The sequence below is a fragment of the Pristiophorus japonicus genome, chromosome 12 (assembly GCF_044704955.1).
Source record: "Pristiophorus japonicus isolate sPriJap1 chromosome 12, sPriJap1.hap1, whole genome shotgun sequence".
NCBI classification, from domain to species: Eukaryota; Metazoa; Chordata; class Chondrichthyes; family Pristiophoridae; genus Pristiophorus; species Pristiophorus japonicus.
This window is the reverse complement of record NC_091988.1, coordinates 183659542-183676138: the sequence shown is the minus strand read 5'-3', so window position 1 is coordinate 183676138 and position 16597 is coordinate 183659542.

Here is a 16597-nt window from a genome sequence, read left to right as displayed (position 1 = left end):
TCTGAGAGAAGAAATTTCTCCTCATCTCAGTTTTAAATGGGCGGCCCCTTATTCTAAGATCATGCCCTCTAGTTCTAGTCTCCCCCATCAGTGGAAACATCCGCTCTGTATCCACCTTGTCAAGCCCCCTCATAACCTTATGCGTATCGATAAGATCATCTCTCATTCTTCTGAATTCCAATGAGTAGAGGCCCAACCTTTTCAACCTTTCCTCATAAGTCAACCCCCCTCATCTCCAGAATCAACCTAGTGAACCTTCTCTGAACTGCCTCCAAAGCAAGCATATCCTTTCTTAAATATGGAAACCAAAACTGCACGCAGTATTCCAGGTGTGGCCTCACCAATACCCTGTATAACTGTAGCAAGATTTCCCTGCTTTTATACTCCATCCCCTTTGCAATAAAGGCCAAGATTCCATTGGCCTTCCTGATCACTTGCTGTACCTGCATACTATCTTTTTGTGTTTCATGCACCAGGACCTCCAGGTCTCGCTGTACTGCAGCATTATGCAATTTTTCTCCATTTAAATAATAACTTGCTCTTCAATTTTTGCCCACTCACTTTGCCTGTCTAAGTCCTTTTGCAGGTTTTTTGTGCCCTCCTCACACATTGCTTTTCCTCCCATCTTTGTATTGTCAGCAAACTTGGCTACGTTATACTCAGTCCCTTCATTCAAGTCGTTAATATGGATTGTAAATAGTTGGGGTCCCAGCACTGATCCCTGCGGCACCCCGCTAGTTACTGGTTGCCAACCCGAGAATGAACCACTTATCCTGACTCTCTGTTTTCTGTTAGTTAGCCAATCCTCTAGTTAGAAGGTCAAGGGGTTAAGCTCCATTCCAGGTCTTGAATAAATGATCTAGACCGCAACTTCAGTGCAGTACTGAGTGAATACTGCATTGCCAGAGGTATCACCTTGTTGAAGAGATATTAAACCAAGGTCTTGTCTGTCTGTTCAGATGGATGCAAAAGATATCTTAAATCTGAAGAAGAGCAGGAGATTTCTCCCAATGTCCTGACCAACATTTATCCCTCAACCAACATCACCGAAATAGATGAACAAGTCATTTGTCTGCTGTTGTTGGGACCTTGTCTGCAAATTGTCCATCGTGATAGTCTATCATCATTATCATAGGCAGTCCCTTGGAATTGAGGAAGACTTGCTTCCACTCCTGAAGTGAGTCCTTTGGTGTCTGAACAGTCCAATACGAGAACCACAGACTCTGTCAGAGGTGGGACAGATAGTCGTTGAGGGAAGGGGTGGGTGGGACAGGTTTGCCGCACGCTCTTTCTGCTGCCTGCACTTGATTTCTGCATGCTCTCGGCATTGGGACTCGAGGTGCTCAGCGCCCTCTCGGATGCACTTCCTCCACTTAGGGCCAGGGCCTCCCAGGTGTCAGTGGGGATGTCGCACTTTATCAAGGAGGCTTTGAGGGTCTCCTTGTAACGTTTCTGCTGCCCACCTTTGGCTCGTTTGCCAAGAGGGAGCTCCGAGTAGAGCACTTGCTTTGGGAATCTTGTGTCTGGCCTGCGGACTATGTGGCCTGCCCAGTGGAGCTGATTGAATGTGGTCAATGCTTCAATGCTGGGGATGTTAACCTGAATGAGGACACTGATGTTGGTGCGCCTGTCCTCCCAGGGGATTTGTAGGATCTTGCCGGAGACATCGTTCGTGATATTTCTCCAGCAACTTGAGGTGTCTACTGTACATGGTCGATGTCTCTGAGCCATACAGGAGGGCAGGTATTGCTACAGCCCTGTAGACCATGAGCTTGGTGGCAGTTTTGAGGGCCTGGTCTTCAGACACTTTTTTCCTCAGGCGGCCGAAGGCTGCACTGGCGCACTGGAGGCAGTGTTGGATCTCGTCGTCCATGCCTGCTCTTGTTGATAGGAGGCTCCCGTGATATGGCTCCTGAGATATCCACGCCGTGGATCTTGATGACTAGGGGGGCAGTGTTGTGCGGTGAAGACAGGCTGATGGAGGACCTTTGTCTTACGGATGTTTAGCGTAAGGCCCATGCTTTCATACACCTGGAGTGCAGCTTCTGTATGTGCGCAGACGCAGGCGTCGTCCGCGTACTGTAGCTCGACGACGGAGGTTGGGGTGGTCTTGGATGTGGCCTGGAGATGACGAAGGCTGAACAGGTTCCCACTGGTTCTGTAGTTTAGTTCCACTCCAGCGGGGAGCTTGTTGACTGTGAGGTGGAGCATGGCGGCGAGAAAGATTGAGAAGAGGGTGAGAGCGATAGCCTATATAACAACAGTAATAATACTTCACAGGTAATTTATTGGCTGTGAAACAGATTGGGGATGTGAATGGCATACATAAATGAAAATTCTTTCTTCACAAATGATTCGGAACTAATACAAAATATTACCTCCCCCCTTTTATTCCTGAACTTTTAAAGAGAGGTTCTGTTAAAAGACAGCGCTCTACACTGATACGAAGAAAGCTGCCCAAAAAGATCTAGTGGTCTCGATGGTGTGAATTTCTCTTCTCCCAACATTTGTTTGAATCTGGCACCAAATCAAGCGAATCTCCAATGTCCAGCAACAGTGATATCATCAAGCAGGCTGAGCAGTCAATCACATTGATGAATTCTCACAGACAGCAAACCAGGAAGTCAAATGCACAGATTTTAAATTACTTTTTGTAAATTTTATTGAAAACAAAATAAAGATTGGGACATACACATAGGATTAAGGTAGAAGCTGAAATATCATCAACATACTTTAAAAAATAATTTAAAAAACTATGTAATGCTTAATCATAGTTGTTAGATCTCTTAATTTCCAATGAAATGCAAACTCCAATTGTAGTTTTAATGTAACTTTATTCTGGCAGCAGCAACAAGCTTCTGGCTTTAAGCCAGGCCTTTGTCCTTCTGAGACCACATGGCCAAAATGGCTGTACTTATACCTGGTTCAATTTACAGAAAAGAACTCGCCTTCTTTGACCTTATTGGCTCAATTAATAGTCTGTTAACCTTTAATTGGCTCGCTATCCAAAGGTCCTAAAATGTCAAGTTGATTGATGACTTAATGCAACATGCTGAGTTGCATGTAGCAGCTTTGACTTGGGGGTCTGTGAATTTTCACAGCCTGTCTGAATGCAGCCTGTTTGAATTATCTATCAATCTCCCCTTTGATTCTTTCACAAACTGAATCATAAAACATCAGCTATCACTGGTTAAACATTCTACAAAATAATTTAATACATATTAATAGAGTTTCCTTCTAAAATTTGTTGATGTGTTTCACCACATGTCCGGACTAGTAACTTGCACACAAATTTACACCAACCCGAGTTCCATCGTGGCCACAATGGAAGTCTGGTTTTAGTAGGTTAATTATCCTTATTCCAATTTAATTCAAATCAATATCTTAATTCAATCAGTAAACAACCTTCCCTTAAGCATACCCCTGTGCCACGTGCAGACGGTCTGCTGGGACCTGCAAGGTGTCTCACATGCGGGACAGCAACTACAGCCGCCTGGTTGCAACAACATTTAATCAACATAAACAAACAATATAAAAGTAAAATAATTACAACAAACAAACCTTCCACCAATGAAGTTCCTATTGAACCTAGCCATTCAGTGGCTCTGCTCCACAAAGTGAATGATGGGGGTTGCTTATATGTGCAACACTCAGTTCTGAGTAGGGCGCAAGTACCTCCCTTTTCAGAATTCCGGGAGCAGTTACTATAATTCCTTTGCTACCCTACTATTTCCCTTTGGTGCAGAGGGTCGGCTAGTAAGAAGTAGGCCTATGCCTAGAATACCTACAATCAGTAATACGGTAAATTTATACATTTTGGCAAAAAGTAATTGTCCTTATTAGATTTCAGCTTCAGTTACGGGTGCTCGTTTAACGTGTGAAGCGTGGATCCAGGCTTTCTTTCCTTGGACTTTAACAGCTGCCTGGGTGGTCAATAACACTTGATAAGGTCCCTCTCACTTGGCACCCAAAGGTTCTTTATGCAACTTTTTCACATGCACCCAGACTCCCGGGATGATGTCGTGTCCTCCTTCGGGTGGATTACCCCAAGCTGCCGATACCAGTCGGGAAACAGAACTAATAGCATTGGTTAGGTTCTGACAGTATGATAACAAAGTGTCACTCATTAAGTGAACATCAGCTTTCCGTAAATCGATAGTTCCTGGCAGCGACATGGGTCTTCCTGTTATAATTTCAAATGGGCTTAGACCTGTAGTTCTGTTCGGGGTTGCCCTAATGCTACATAGCACTATTGGTAGTGCCTGGGGCCATGGTGTTCCTTCTTGGTGATATTTAGCATGCTGTTGTTTCAGAGTTCGATTCATTCACTCTACTTGTCCTGATGATTGTGGATGATAAGGACAGTGTAAATCCCAAGTAATGTTCAGTAACCTACAGACTTCTTGGCAGACAGCACCTGTGAAGTGTGTTCCCTGATCTGAGTCAATACTACCCGGGACTCCCCATCGGGGAATGTAATCCTTACACAAGACCTTTGCAGTGTGATTGGCTGTGGCTCTTTTAGTTGGGACAGCTTCTACCCATCTAGAGAATCTGTCGACCATGACAAGAATGTTAGTGTATCCTTGGCATGAAGGAAGAGATATATAATCAACCTGCAGATGCTGGAATTGTCCAACAGGGGCAGGGGGCCTCAGTTGGGGCATTACCATGATGGGTCCAGAATTATTTTTCTGGCAGACCACACAGCGGTCTGCTACCAGCTGGGCATGTTTTTTAAATCCCCGACCCCACCAGCTTCTCTGGAACCATGCCGTCATCTGTTGTGAGGCCAAGTGTCCCCACGAGTGGATCTGTTGGGCTAAAAAAGGCATAAGCGCTTGTGGCGCGACTGGCTTGTCGGTAACTCTTTGTCTCCAGACACCATCTTCACATAGCTTAATTCCTGCCTCAATCCATGTCCATTTCTCCTCTCGGGAGCACTCGCCTTGCATTGTTTGAAGGTCTCGTGTCAGAGTCCTGAGTGCTTTCAATCTGCACATCTGTGTTGGTTCTTCTGGGGGAACGCCCTGTGAGGCGGCATCTTTAGCTGCCTGGTCGGCTAGGGCATTTCCCTGTGCTTCCGTGGTATTTTCCTTGCTATGGGCCTTACACTTCAGGATGGACACTTCCTGAAATAATTGTATGGCCTCTAGTAAGTCTCGGACTTCTTTTCCATTCGGATAGGTGTACCAGCAGCAGTGAGGAATCCCCTTTTCCGCCATAACAGTCCAAAGTCGTGAGCGACTCCAAAAGCACAACGCGAATCTGTGTCGACATTAGCTGTCTGTCCTTCTGCTATTCTATATGCTTCTGACAGGGCCCGTAACCCGGCCTGTTGTGCTGACGTTCCTGAGGCTAAACACCCTTTTGCCACTACCTCATATAAGGTTGGAACTGCCCATCCTGCTTTTCTGGTACCATTGTCAACAAAGGAGGAACCATCTGTAAACAGGATGAGGTCTGGGTTGTGCAGAGGCTCCTCTGCTGCTAAGGCTGCTTCTTCTGTTTCTTTTAAAATCTCCACGCAGTCATGCTCTTCACATTCTCCCCCCTCTTGCTCTCTCGATTCTGACATTGGGAGCATAGTTGTGGGATTAACCAGGCTGGCCCGGACGATATGGAGATTAGGAGCTTCCAAAACTGCTGTCCAGCGGGTCCATCTAGCTGCCGTCACCTGAGACATTCTATTCATAGACAGCAAAGCATGTACGGTGTGGGGACTCTTGACAATCAGCTTTTGGTCGAGGACGAGACCCGCAGTGGTCATTACCGCTCGACATATAGCTTCCATGGCCCTTAGACAACTTCCCCATCCGAGGGCTACCGCCGAATAATAGCCAATAGGTCTTTGCCGATCCCATGTTCTTGTGTCAGTATAGCTGTCATATATCCTTCTTTCTCATGGACAAACAAGGTAAATGGCTTACCACTGTCGGGGATTCCAAGAGCCAGTGCCGAACACAAAGCCTTTTTCAAACTCAGGAAGGCCTCTTGCTGTTCCTTAGTGAGGGTGATGGCTTCTTTAGAGGCACGTTTCCCCTTTAAGATATCATTCAATGGCTGAGCAAGCTGTGTGAAGGAGTCAATCCAATTTCTGTTAAAGTTACACAATCCCAAAAAAGACCTTAGTTCCTGAATCGTGGTGGGTTTTTTTAGCAGCCCGAATGGCTGCAGTTCTATCCTGGGTAAGTTCTCTCTTTCCTTGTGAAATCTTTTGTCCCAGGTATACAACCTCTTCTTGGGATATTTGTGCTTTGTTGATGCTGGCTTTATGTCCTTTCAGCCAAAAGTGGTCCAGCAAAGCTCGTAAATCTTGTTCATGTTGTTCTTCCGTGTTTGAAGCTAGCAGGATATCGTCTACATATTGGATGACTGTGGATGACAGGGGAGGTAATTCTCGCAAATGGCTTTGTAAAGGCATGTGGAATACCGTAGGGCTGTTGTGGAAACCCTGTGGTAACCGGGTCCAAGTATACTGTTGTCCTTGGACCTTGAAAGCAAACCACTGTCGAACCTCCGGTGCCAGAGGCACCGACCAAAATCCGTTGACCATATCTATAACCGAGAAATGTTTATGTTCCGGTTTGAGGGCATTAAAAATGGTGGAGGGATCTGCGACCAAAGGAGCTTTTTGATCAATACACTGGTTAGCTTTCCTATAATCGACAGTCAAACGCCAAGTCTCATTAGATTTCTGTACCGGCCACACGGGGCTATTGGAGGAGCTATGCGTTTTAATAAGCACCCCTTGTTTCTCCAATTGCTGAACAACCGGTAAGATTCCCGCGATGGCAGTTGGACTGATGGGATACTGTTTAGTGCATGGAGGCTTGGTCCCGGTAAATAACGCAGGCTCCATCTGGAGTAGGGCACAATCGTTCTTATCTTTAGCCCATATCGGGTGTGCCTTCAATTCTTCTTTCTTCAAAGTTCTAATTGACCATGTCACCCGACCATCCTCAAAATGCAACGATGAATCTACTTGGATTAGAACGTCCATTCCCAAAAGGGGTTGATCTACTGGGCCTATCCAGACCGGTGTAGTTAGTTCATGTGGACCCAGACCTATAAGTACCGGTGTTGTCCTTTTAATTTCCATTTTATGGCCCCCAACTCCATAGCTGTACGTGCCCTACCATCCAACGGCAAAAAGTCTCCATATTGTAGGGGTAAGCATGTTAATTCCGCCCCTGTGTCTAAAAAACAGTCCACATCCTTATCGCCCACCCTCACAGTTATATATAGCCCATCTCCCCTCTGTTGTATTAGTGCGAGGAGGGGGGCCAGGGTGGGCTCTAATCGTTTTTTGCTATCCCAAGTAACTCCTTCTGTTGTTGTATTGTCAGTCGCTTAAATGCTTCTATGAGGTCATTATCTTGTGACATGCCTGGTTTTTTGGCTGAATTGTATCCCTGGCTGCGTCCTCTTCCCCGGCCATGACCTTGCTGTTTTGCCCTGCACGTCTTGGCCCAGTGACCTTCTTTCCCACAATAATGACATTTTCCGGGTAATTTTCCTAATAACTGTTTATCGGAATCCTGGGATTTCCATCCCATAGCCTGTACAGCTCGGACTTTAGCTCCCATATCCCGATCTAATTGGTTACATCGATCCACCAATGCTGCAAAGGTTGTTCCTCTACCTTCCCAGTCCGGTAACACTACCTTAAGCATTTTGGACAGTTCTGGCTTTGGACCTGCCACGAAAGCTGCTTTCAGGGATCCAAACACTTGTTCATCCATTTCCTCATCCGTATTATTCATACCCGAATGTTCTAGCCACGTGCATCTAAACCGCTCGTCATACTCCAGGACCTCCTCTGTTCCTTTCTGTTGGCAGGCTGCAATTTTTCCCCAGTCTGTCTTAGCTGGACTGAAGGCTTGCAGCCAGTGTTTAATCGCCTCCCATCCTGGGTTTAATTCTTGCTCATCCTACCCCAAAGCTTCTTCTACCTTGTCGTGCAATTTTCTTCCCTGTGTTTTTGGCACCATTATGGTCAAAATTTTCACTCCGTTCCAGGAATGAAGTTGATACATATTTCTTAAGCGGTCCAATTGGTCCCACGTTTTTACTCCCCCTTTCTTTGGATTGGGCAATTCCTTGGACCATTTATCAATTTTCTCTGGGTCTGCCGGATCATGAAATAAGTATTCTGCATACACCCTTTTCCTCGGTTTTTTGGTTCTGCCCTCATCTGCAGTCTCTTCTGATTTGACTACAACTCGTCTTTTTTTAAATGGGGCAAAGCGCACCCCTAATTCTTCATCCTCCAACCCTGTATCGTCGGAGGATTCAGAATCCGTATCTATTCCTCGGTCGTGTCTTCGGGTTTGCGCTTTTAAACATGGGTACCCTGGGAATTGACCGATACATTTTCCTGTTCTGATTACTGTCTCTTGATCGAATGATTTTTTCCATTCTTTAATTTCACCTTTAAGATCTTTAACTTCCGCTTCCGACTTTTCAAGTTCAAGTCTTTTCTGTTGCAGCTGTGCACAAACAGCTTGCAATTGGTCCTTTGTACTGGTCAGTTCTCGATCATGTTGGGAACGCTTTTGGATCTGTCCCATAACGTCTAGGGACCATCGAGTCCGCTCTTTATTTTTCATACGGGTCGTTTTTCCCCAGACCCTTTTAATCTCGTCCAAGGACCTTGTCCTTTGGAGGTACCATATTTTTGTTCGATCTTAATACAGGTTTTAGATAAGTCAAATTGTTGCTCTATGTATTCTTTCAACTGTTCGAGGATTTCATCTATTGAAACCTTAGGTGGTGCCCGCCCACCTTTAACAGTTGTAGGCAATTTTTTGCTCTTATCTCCTGCTGCCATAATACTGATTTCTTTACTGGGGTCTTGAGTCATAGGCTTTCCAGCCGATCAGTCGTTCGGTGATTAATTAACTAATACACCGTCGAAGTTAGACGTCTATGGGACCTCGAGCCGACTACCAACCGGAGGGTTCGCAAACCGGAGGCTTTCGGAATCACGTAGAAGGAGAGGCGAATTTAGACTTTTGACCGAGGACTTTTATAAAGAGGAGTCCTTACCTCAGTATGTAGGTCCGATGTCCAAAATTCAGTTTCTTCCCTCAGCGATCCTGTTCGTGATGCCAACATTGTTAGCTCTCTTAATTTCCAATGAAATGCGAACTCCGATTGTAGTTTTAATGTAACTTTATTCTGGCAGCAGCAACAAGCTTCTGGCTTTAAGCCAGGCCTTTGTCCTTCTGAGACCACATGGCCAAAATGGCTGTACTTATACCTGGTTCAATTTACAGAAAAGAACTCGCCTTCTTTGACCTTATTGGCTCAATTAATAGTCTGTTAACCTTTAATTGGCTCGCTACCCAAAGGTCCTAAAATGTCAAGTTGATTGATGACTTAATGCAACATGCTGAGTTGCACGTAGTAGCTTTGACTTGGGGTCTGTGAATTTTCACAGCCTGTCTGAATGCAGCCTGTTTGAATTCTCTATCAATAATAATAGAAAAATTCAACATTCCACAAATATAAAATTATTATTTTATGGCCAGAATGGTTGTGCACCAGTCAATACACCATTAAAAACCCAGTTACACCTCTTTCAACAAGGCATAACTTTTTCCGAGGGTGGGGGAGGGTTTAACAGCGATATTCCAGCGTAATAGGGGAAGTTTTTGTCAGGAACTGTGATTTAAATTGATTGCCAGCTCTGGGAAGTTCGACAGCTGAACCTGTGGCGGAGCAGCGAATGACTGACAGAAACTTCTAGCTTTCCGCGTTTATCTACACAGGCGCTGACTACAGAAGTTGCTGTCACTTTTAGAGGAGTAATGTTTGCGAATGTTGACAGTTTTATCCTCATTACCCCCACAAAGTCCAGGTTAATAAATGGAAAGAAAACTATTTGATACAACAGAGTTCAGCCTAAGAATCAAACATTGGGACTTATCTCATGTTCATGAGATTCTTGAGCCACTTACTAGAGAAGAGTAGCGAAGGTGGTTTCCCATTGCCTTCCTCATCGTTTTTACCTTTGGAGCAGTTTCTTTTAGCTGGGCTGCAACCAAGGCAAGAGAGCCCCACCCACCATTTATGATGGGGGGTGGGGGTGTGCCCGCACCCATCGGACACAAGTGCCCACATTGTATGTCATCCCAGCATTCAGAGCAGGCGCTCTGGTCTCTGCTCAGTGGCACAATCTAGAATGAGACCTGAGCTAAACTCTACTGAATCAGAAATAAAAACAGAAAATGCTGGAAATCTCAGCAGGTCAGGCAGGATCTGTGGAGAGAAGCAGAGTTAACGTTTAGGGCCAGCGACCCTTCGTCAGAACTGGCGAATGTTTGAAATGGACAAATTCTTAAGGAGCACTGAAATGGGGAGGGGAGGAAAGAACAAAAGGGAAGGTCAGTGATGGGGTGGAAGACAGGAGAGATTTGAGTCAGAGATGGGAATCCTACTACTGAGCCAGTAGTCACTCCGTTCAGATGTGAGTAGTACCACCCGGATGTCAACCCAGTATTTAGACATCATATTTCAGTCTCCACTCGCTAGGACTGTCTGGAGTAGGGTTTGAACCCTTCAGCTTCTGACTCAGAGGTGGGAATGCTGTCACTAAGCCAAAGGCTCATTCCTATCATTGCTTGCAATTCTTCTTTATTGAGCACGTGCTTAAATAGGAAGAATATTAACATGCAAGCCTACTGTGCAATCCCAGTACATGGCATTTAGCTCAACAAAGTATAGTCACAACTTTTCTCCATCAGACATTTGCAAAGTTTATGTATATGTTTTTCCGAAAGCTTAAGCCAAATTTCCTATCATTTACCAAGATCTTGCTCGTTACTAAAAGTTACTTTGGATCATTTTTCTTACTCTTATGACTTTTCTCAATGATATAAACTTCTAAGACCACAGCAATTGAAATGGACCTCTTAGAGTACAGTCAACTACTTCCAACACTTTCTATCATATTCTACTATTAATTTGTCAAAAAGTCAAGCAATACCTAATGGATATTTTTGGCCTGCTCTTTTAACATACTGTTCATCACATTTGGAGACCTAACTTGCTTTGAGCTCAAAGGATATGTGTGCCTTTGCACTGATAGCAGCGTAAGATTATGGAACAAGAAAAGACCATTCAAGCAATCAATCAATGATGTACAGTTTGCACAGTCATGGACCTTACGTAACCTAATCATCAGAAGGAGATAAACCACCAATAGAAAAATAACCGAGATTACACTATGAAATTTCTCTTTGACCCCATAACATAAGGTAGCAGTTCTCAAGGATACAAGTCCACCCTGTGAACCTATTTTATTCTGCACTGACCAGCTACAAGCCACAGATAATATCTCCATGGTCCAGCAACCTAGTCTTAGGCCTTGGATTCATCCTCACCATTCCTCTCTTGCAAGCACTCCAATTTAACAATGCCCTTTTTGAAGATTGGGTGATCAAATTTTCACACAATATTCCAAATGTTTCCTGAATAATAAACAATAAATTGTAAAAATAGTCTGTTTTAACTTAACAAATGCCCTTGAGATCCATGCCAGTGCTTGTTGAAGGTCAGAAAATGAGAAGAGCTCTCAAATCATAATTTAATTCCCAGCATGAATAAATCTGCAACATAAATTGTTCCAGATTTGACACTTAACAGATCTTAAGTTGTGATAACACAAAACCACAAAGGTTGGAGGGATAGTGAAGAAGGCTGACCTCCCATCACCACATTACAGATGTGTGTTTCAGCTGCAACAGCCTTCCACTTAATTCATTAAAAGTAAAGGATACTATTTTGGGAAGCAATTTCAGTCTATCCATAGCATTGCTTTATTTGGGAACGCTGCCAAGTATCTAATATTGACTGCCCTTAATGTAGCATTGACAGAACTTACTCTCCCATCTTGAAGAAACGTCACCAAAACTGCTCAGTCACATCGACAAAAAAATTGCAAATGATTGTGGGTACAGAAAACATAAACATCATCTAATATGTGCTCTTACAAGGCTTGTGTTTAAACTGTACAGAGGGGAATAAGGCGTAGAGTCCGACATAGCCTTTGAACAAACCTAGTCTGGATAAGCTCAGGGGTGCTAATAGCAGTAAGAGAGAAAGATGTTGAAATTCTTAGCTCCATATCGGATACTTGGAATAAAATGGACACTTTTTTTCCTTCTGTGGCTAAGAATCGTAATACTACAATCCAATAACAGATATTTCAGAATTGAAAATCAAGAAAGGTAATACACATAGGTGATGTAGCACTTATCAATTAAATTTGCAATGTTCTCAAATGATTAAAATATGCATTTAAAGGATAGGATTAGTAGGGGGGAGGGGGGGAGGGGAAGTTATTATCCAAAGTGGAGCCTTATATTAGTAGGGGAGTTCTCCCTAGTGTCCTGGCTACTATTTAACCCTCATCAATATCACAACAAGGAACAGATTACCTGGTTATTTATCTCACTGCTGTTTGTAGGAGCTTGCTGTGCACAGATCGGCTACCGTGCTTCCTACATTGCAACAATGAATACACTTCAAAAGTACTTCATTGGCCGTGGAGTGGGACATCCTGAGGTTGTGAAAGGTGCTAGATAAATGCAAGTCTTTCTTTCTTTTTGTTTATTTAATTGGTATGTGACTCCTGCAATAATCTTAAAGGAAAGGCACCGTGGAGGAAGTAGTTAAAAAAATAAGTACTTTCAGCACTTATTTACATTTACAATCACCCACGACCTTCCAGTCAAAAGATTTAAAAAAAGATAATGATGCACAAATAAGATGCAGTATCAATTTTTTTAGCTTCTCAGAGAGTACAAAATGTGATTAACTTATGCTGACGGTTACACATGGCGCAATCACTTCATACCAACATGGGGCAGGAGAGCTTGTGAAAGGATACTGGGACACTGAGACCTTAAGGGTGAGGAGTGGAACTACAGGCACCAGAGAGAAGCAAACACGAGACCAGGAGCTAAAGAGAAATGAACAAGAAATGAAAGCTCGAAAGAAGTGAATGGTGCTGGAGAGTCCAGAAGATACAGGAGACTAGTACGCATGCAAGAGAACACAAGAACATAAGAATTAGGAGCAGGAATAGGCCATTCGGCCCCTCGAGCCTGCTCCGCCATTCAATAAGATCATGGCTGATCTTCTCCCTCAACTTTGCTTGCTTGCACTGTCCCTATATTCCTTGATTCCCTTAATATCCAAAAATCTATCGATCTCTGTCTTGAATATACTCAACGACTGAGCTTGCACAGCCCTCTGGGGTAAAGAATTCCAAAGATTCACCACCCTCTGAGTGAAGAACGTTCTCCTCATCTCAGTCCTAAATGGCCGACCTCTTATTCTCAGACTGTGACCCCTGGTTCTAGACTCCCCAGCCAGGGGAAACATCCTCCCTGCATCTACTCTGTCAAGCCCTGTAAGAATTCTGTATGTTTCAATGAGCTCACCTCTCATTCTTCTAAACTAAAATATAGGCCAAGTCTACTCAATCTCTTCTAGAACATAAGGACATAAGAAATAGGAGCAGGAGTAGGCCATACGGCCCCTCGAGCCAGCTCCGCCATTTAATACGATCGTGGCTGATCCGATCATGGACTCAGGTCCACTTCCCTGCCCTCTCCCCTAACCCCTTATTCCCTTATCGGTTAAGAAACATCTATCTCTATCTTAAATTTATTCAACGACCCAGCTTCCACAGCTCTCTGAGGCAGCGAATTCCACAGATTTACAACCCTCTGAGAGAAGAAATTCCTCCTCATCTCAGTTTTAAATGGGCGGCCCCTTATTCTAAGATTATGTTCCCTAGTTCTAGTCTTCTCTATCAGTGGAAACATCCTCTCTGCATCCATCTTGTCAAGCCCCCTCATAATCTTATAGGTTTCAATAAGATCACCTCTCATTCTTCTGAATTCCAATGAGCAGAGGCTCCTCATAGGACAATCCCCCATCCCAGAATCAGTCCAGTGAACTGAAGGTGAGTGCATTCCCTGGAGTGCATTCTGGATGATATATTATCCTGTCCTGACCTAATATTAACATGTGCACAGATCACCAGGGCCTGCTGGATAGTGATCATGAGCAAGAACCAAATCTGTGCAACATCCAAGGCCGGACCATCAACCACAATGGCTTACTTCTAAGATGACCGTTCCCACTTTCAAACAAAATTTCCAGTCTCATACATAAGTATATAAAGTACCCTGTTGTATGCCCCAAACTCATTATCAGTTTGTAAGAGTCATCTCTTTTGTGAAGGGTTGCTCTGCAATTGTTTGAGAAATGACATTATCGAAAGGGTGCATCATGGATCACGTGTGTCAGGATTCAGCAGAACTCAAGTAATCAGACATCAATCAGCAGCTCTGTGACTCTTTTATTCCAGTTAAGTTTTGCTGAGAATATATCAGCAATTATGTTGGACTGTGCCACAAACAGAACGCTACGATCTTTCAGACGTTGCTAGATAGACATGCTCCATGATAGTCCTTTTGGTCTTGTGAACAATATGGATCCACTTGCACGACACAACAGTCTTTGAACTGGTATGGACCAATCAATCATAAGCAGATTATTTTTGTCTAATGTAGGAAACTCCTTAAATGTAGAGTTAATAGGCACAGACAGGGACAATTCCAATTACATTGAAAGTACTTCTGCATTTATAAAACGCCTCATTTAGGGCTCACTTTTGGCCGAGCCCGTTTTTCAGCGTACTTACTCGAGTTGCGCCGCTTAAGTACATCCGGAGAGGCTCCAGAAAAAAATGTTGCAACTTTGGCTGCTGTCTGGCCTCTTCACTGCAGCCGCGCAGTGAAGCCTCGGGGGGGTGGAGCCTGCGTTCTGCGCTGGAAAATGTGCCGGGAAGTCTGCACATGCGCAGTGGAGAATAGTGATGGCCGCACATGCACACCCACAAGTGTTGGGTGGTCAAACAATGGAGGAGGCAAGATTTTGAGATGTGAGAGCTGGGCCTCAAAGAATCAAGGAAGCTGGAATGGACACATGGGAACTAGACCTTGATCAGAGTAGGTTTCAGCCATGGAACTTATTTCAGTGTGTGTGCTTGTATGCGTATGTGTGGGTAGATTGGAGAAAGAAGAAAAATGAGCACCATACAAGCCATACACTCCCAGTACCTCTGTCTGCTTTCAACTTTGCAAAGCAGAATCAGGTCTAATGTGTTTTTGTTGTTACTTTGTTTCCTGGAGAGTTTTGTAAAAACCCGGGATTTTTTTTTAATGCACTGCATTACTCAGCTCAGCTGAGACAGCTTGTTGGCTGGACTTTGAATAAGACTGTTTTTTTAAACAAGGCAGTTTGTGGCATCATTCTGTCAGACTAATTCTAACCCCCTAACTGAACAGTTGTTGAGTGATTTGCTCTGTGTGTTAAATGTTCCTTTTTCAGCCTCTCCGTTGAATCCCGATGCCGGCCAGTTCGCTCCCTCCTGCCCCTAGCCCAGGCCGAGTGGCCTCCCGGTGCGTTGTCCTGCCCCTAGCCCAGGCCCTAGTGGCCTCCCGGTGCGTTGTCCTGCCCCTAGCCCAGGCCCTAGTGGCCTCCAGGTGCATTGTCCTGCCCCTAGCCCAGGCCCTAGTGGCCTCCCAGTGCGTTGTCCCGCCCCTAGCCCAGGCCTGAGTGGCCTCCCGGTGCATTGTCCTGCCCCTAGCCCAGGCCCTAGTGGCCTCCCAGTGCGTTGTCCTGCCCCTAGCCCAGGCCCGAGTGGCCTCCCGGTGCGTTGTCCTGCCCCTAGCCCAGGCCCTAGTGGCCTCCAGGTGCATTGTCCTGCCCCTAGCCCAGGCCCTAGTGGCCTCCCGGTGCATTGTCCTGCCCCTAGCCCAGGCCCTAGTGGCCTCCCGGTGCGTTGTCCTGCCCCTAGCCCAGGCCCGAGTGGCCTCCCGGTGCATTGTCCTGCCCCTAGCCCAGGCCCTAGTGGCCTCCCGGTGCGTTGTCCTGCCCCTAGCCCAGGCACGAGTGGCCTCCCGGTGCATTGTCCTGCCCCTAGCCCAGGCCCTAGTGGCCTCCCGGTGCATTGTCCTGCCCCTAGCCCAGGCCCTAGTGGCCTCCCGGTGCGTTGTCCTGCCCCTAGCCCAGGCCCGAGTGGCCTCCCGGTGCATTGTCCTGCCCCTAGCCCAGGCCCTAGTAGCCTCCCGGTGCGTTGTCCTGCCCCTAGCCCAGGCCCTAGTGGCCTCCCGGTGCGTTGTCCTGCCCCTAGCCCAGGCCCTAGTGGCCTCCCGGTGCGTTGTCCCGCCCCTAGCCCAGGCCGAGTGGCCTCCCGGTGCGTTGTCCTGCCCCTAGCCCAGGCCCTAGTGGCCTCCCGGTGCGTTGTCCCGCCCCTAGCCCAGGCTGAGTGGCCTCCCGGTGCATTGTCCCGGCCCTAGCCCAGGCCCTAGTGGCCTCCCGCACCGACCCGTTGCCTTCCCGGGCCGCAGAAAGGTGAATTGCAGTTTTACGATGAAGGTAGGACTTCAAATTTTTATTTCTTATAGAATTGTTAGTAGTTTTTATTTGCAAACATTGCTTAAGGGTAAGGCTTGGTTGGTTCAGGTCCAGGTCCTCTCGGCTTCCCGCCCCCATCCCAGGCCGAATGGCC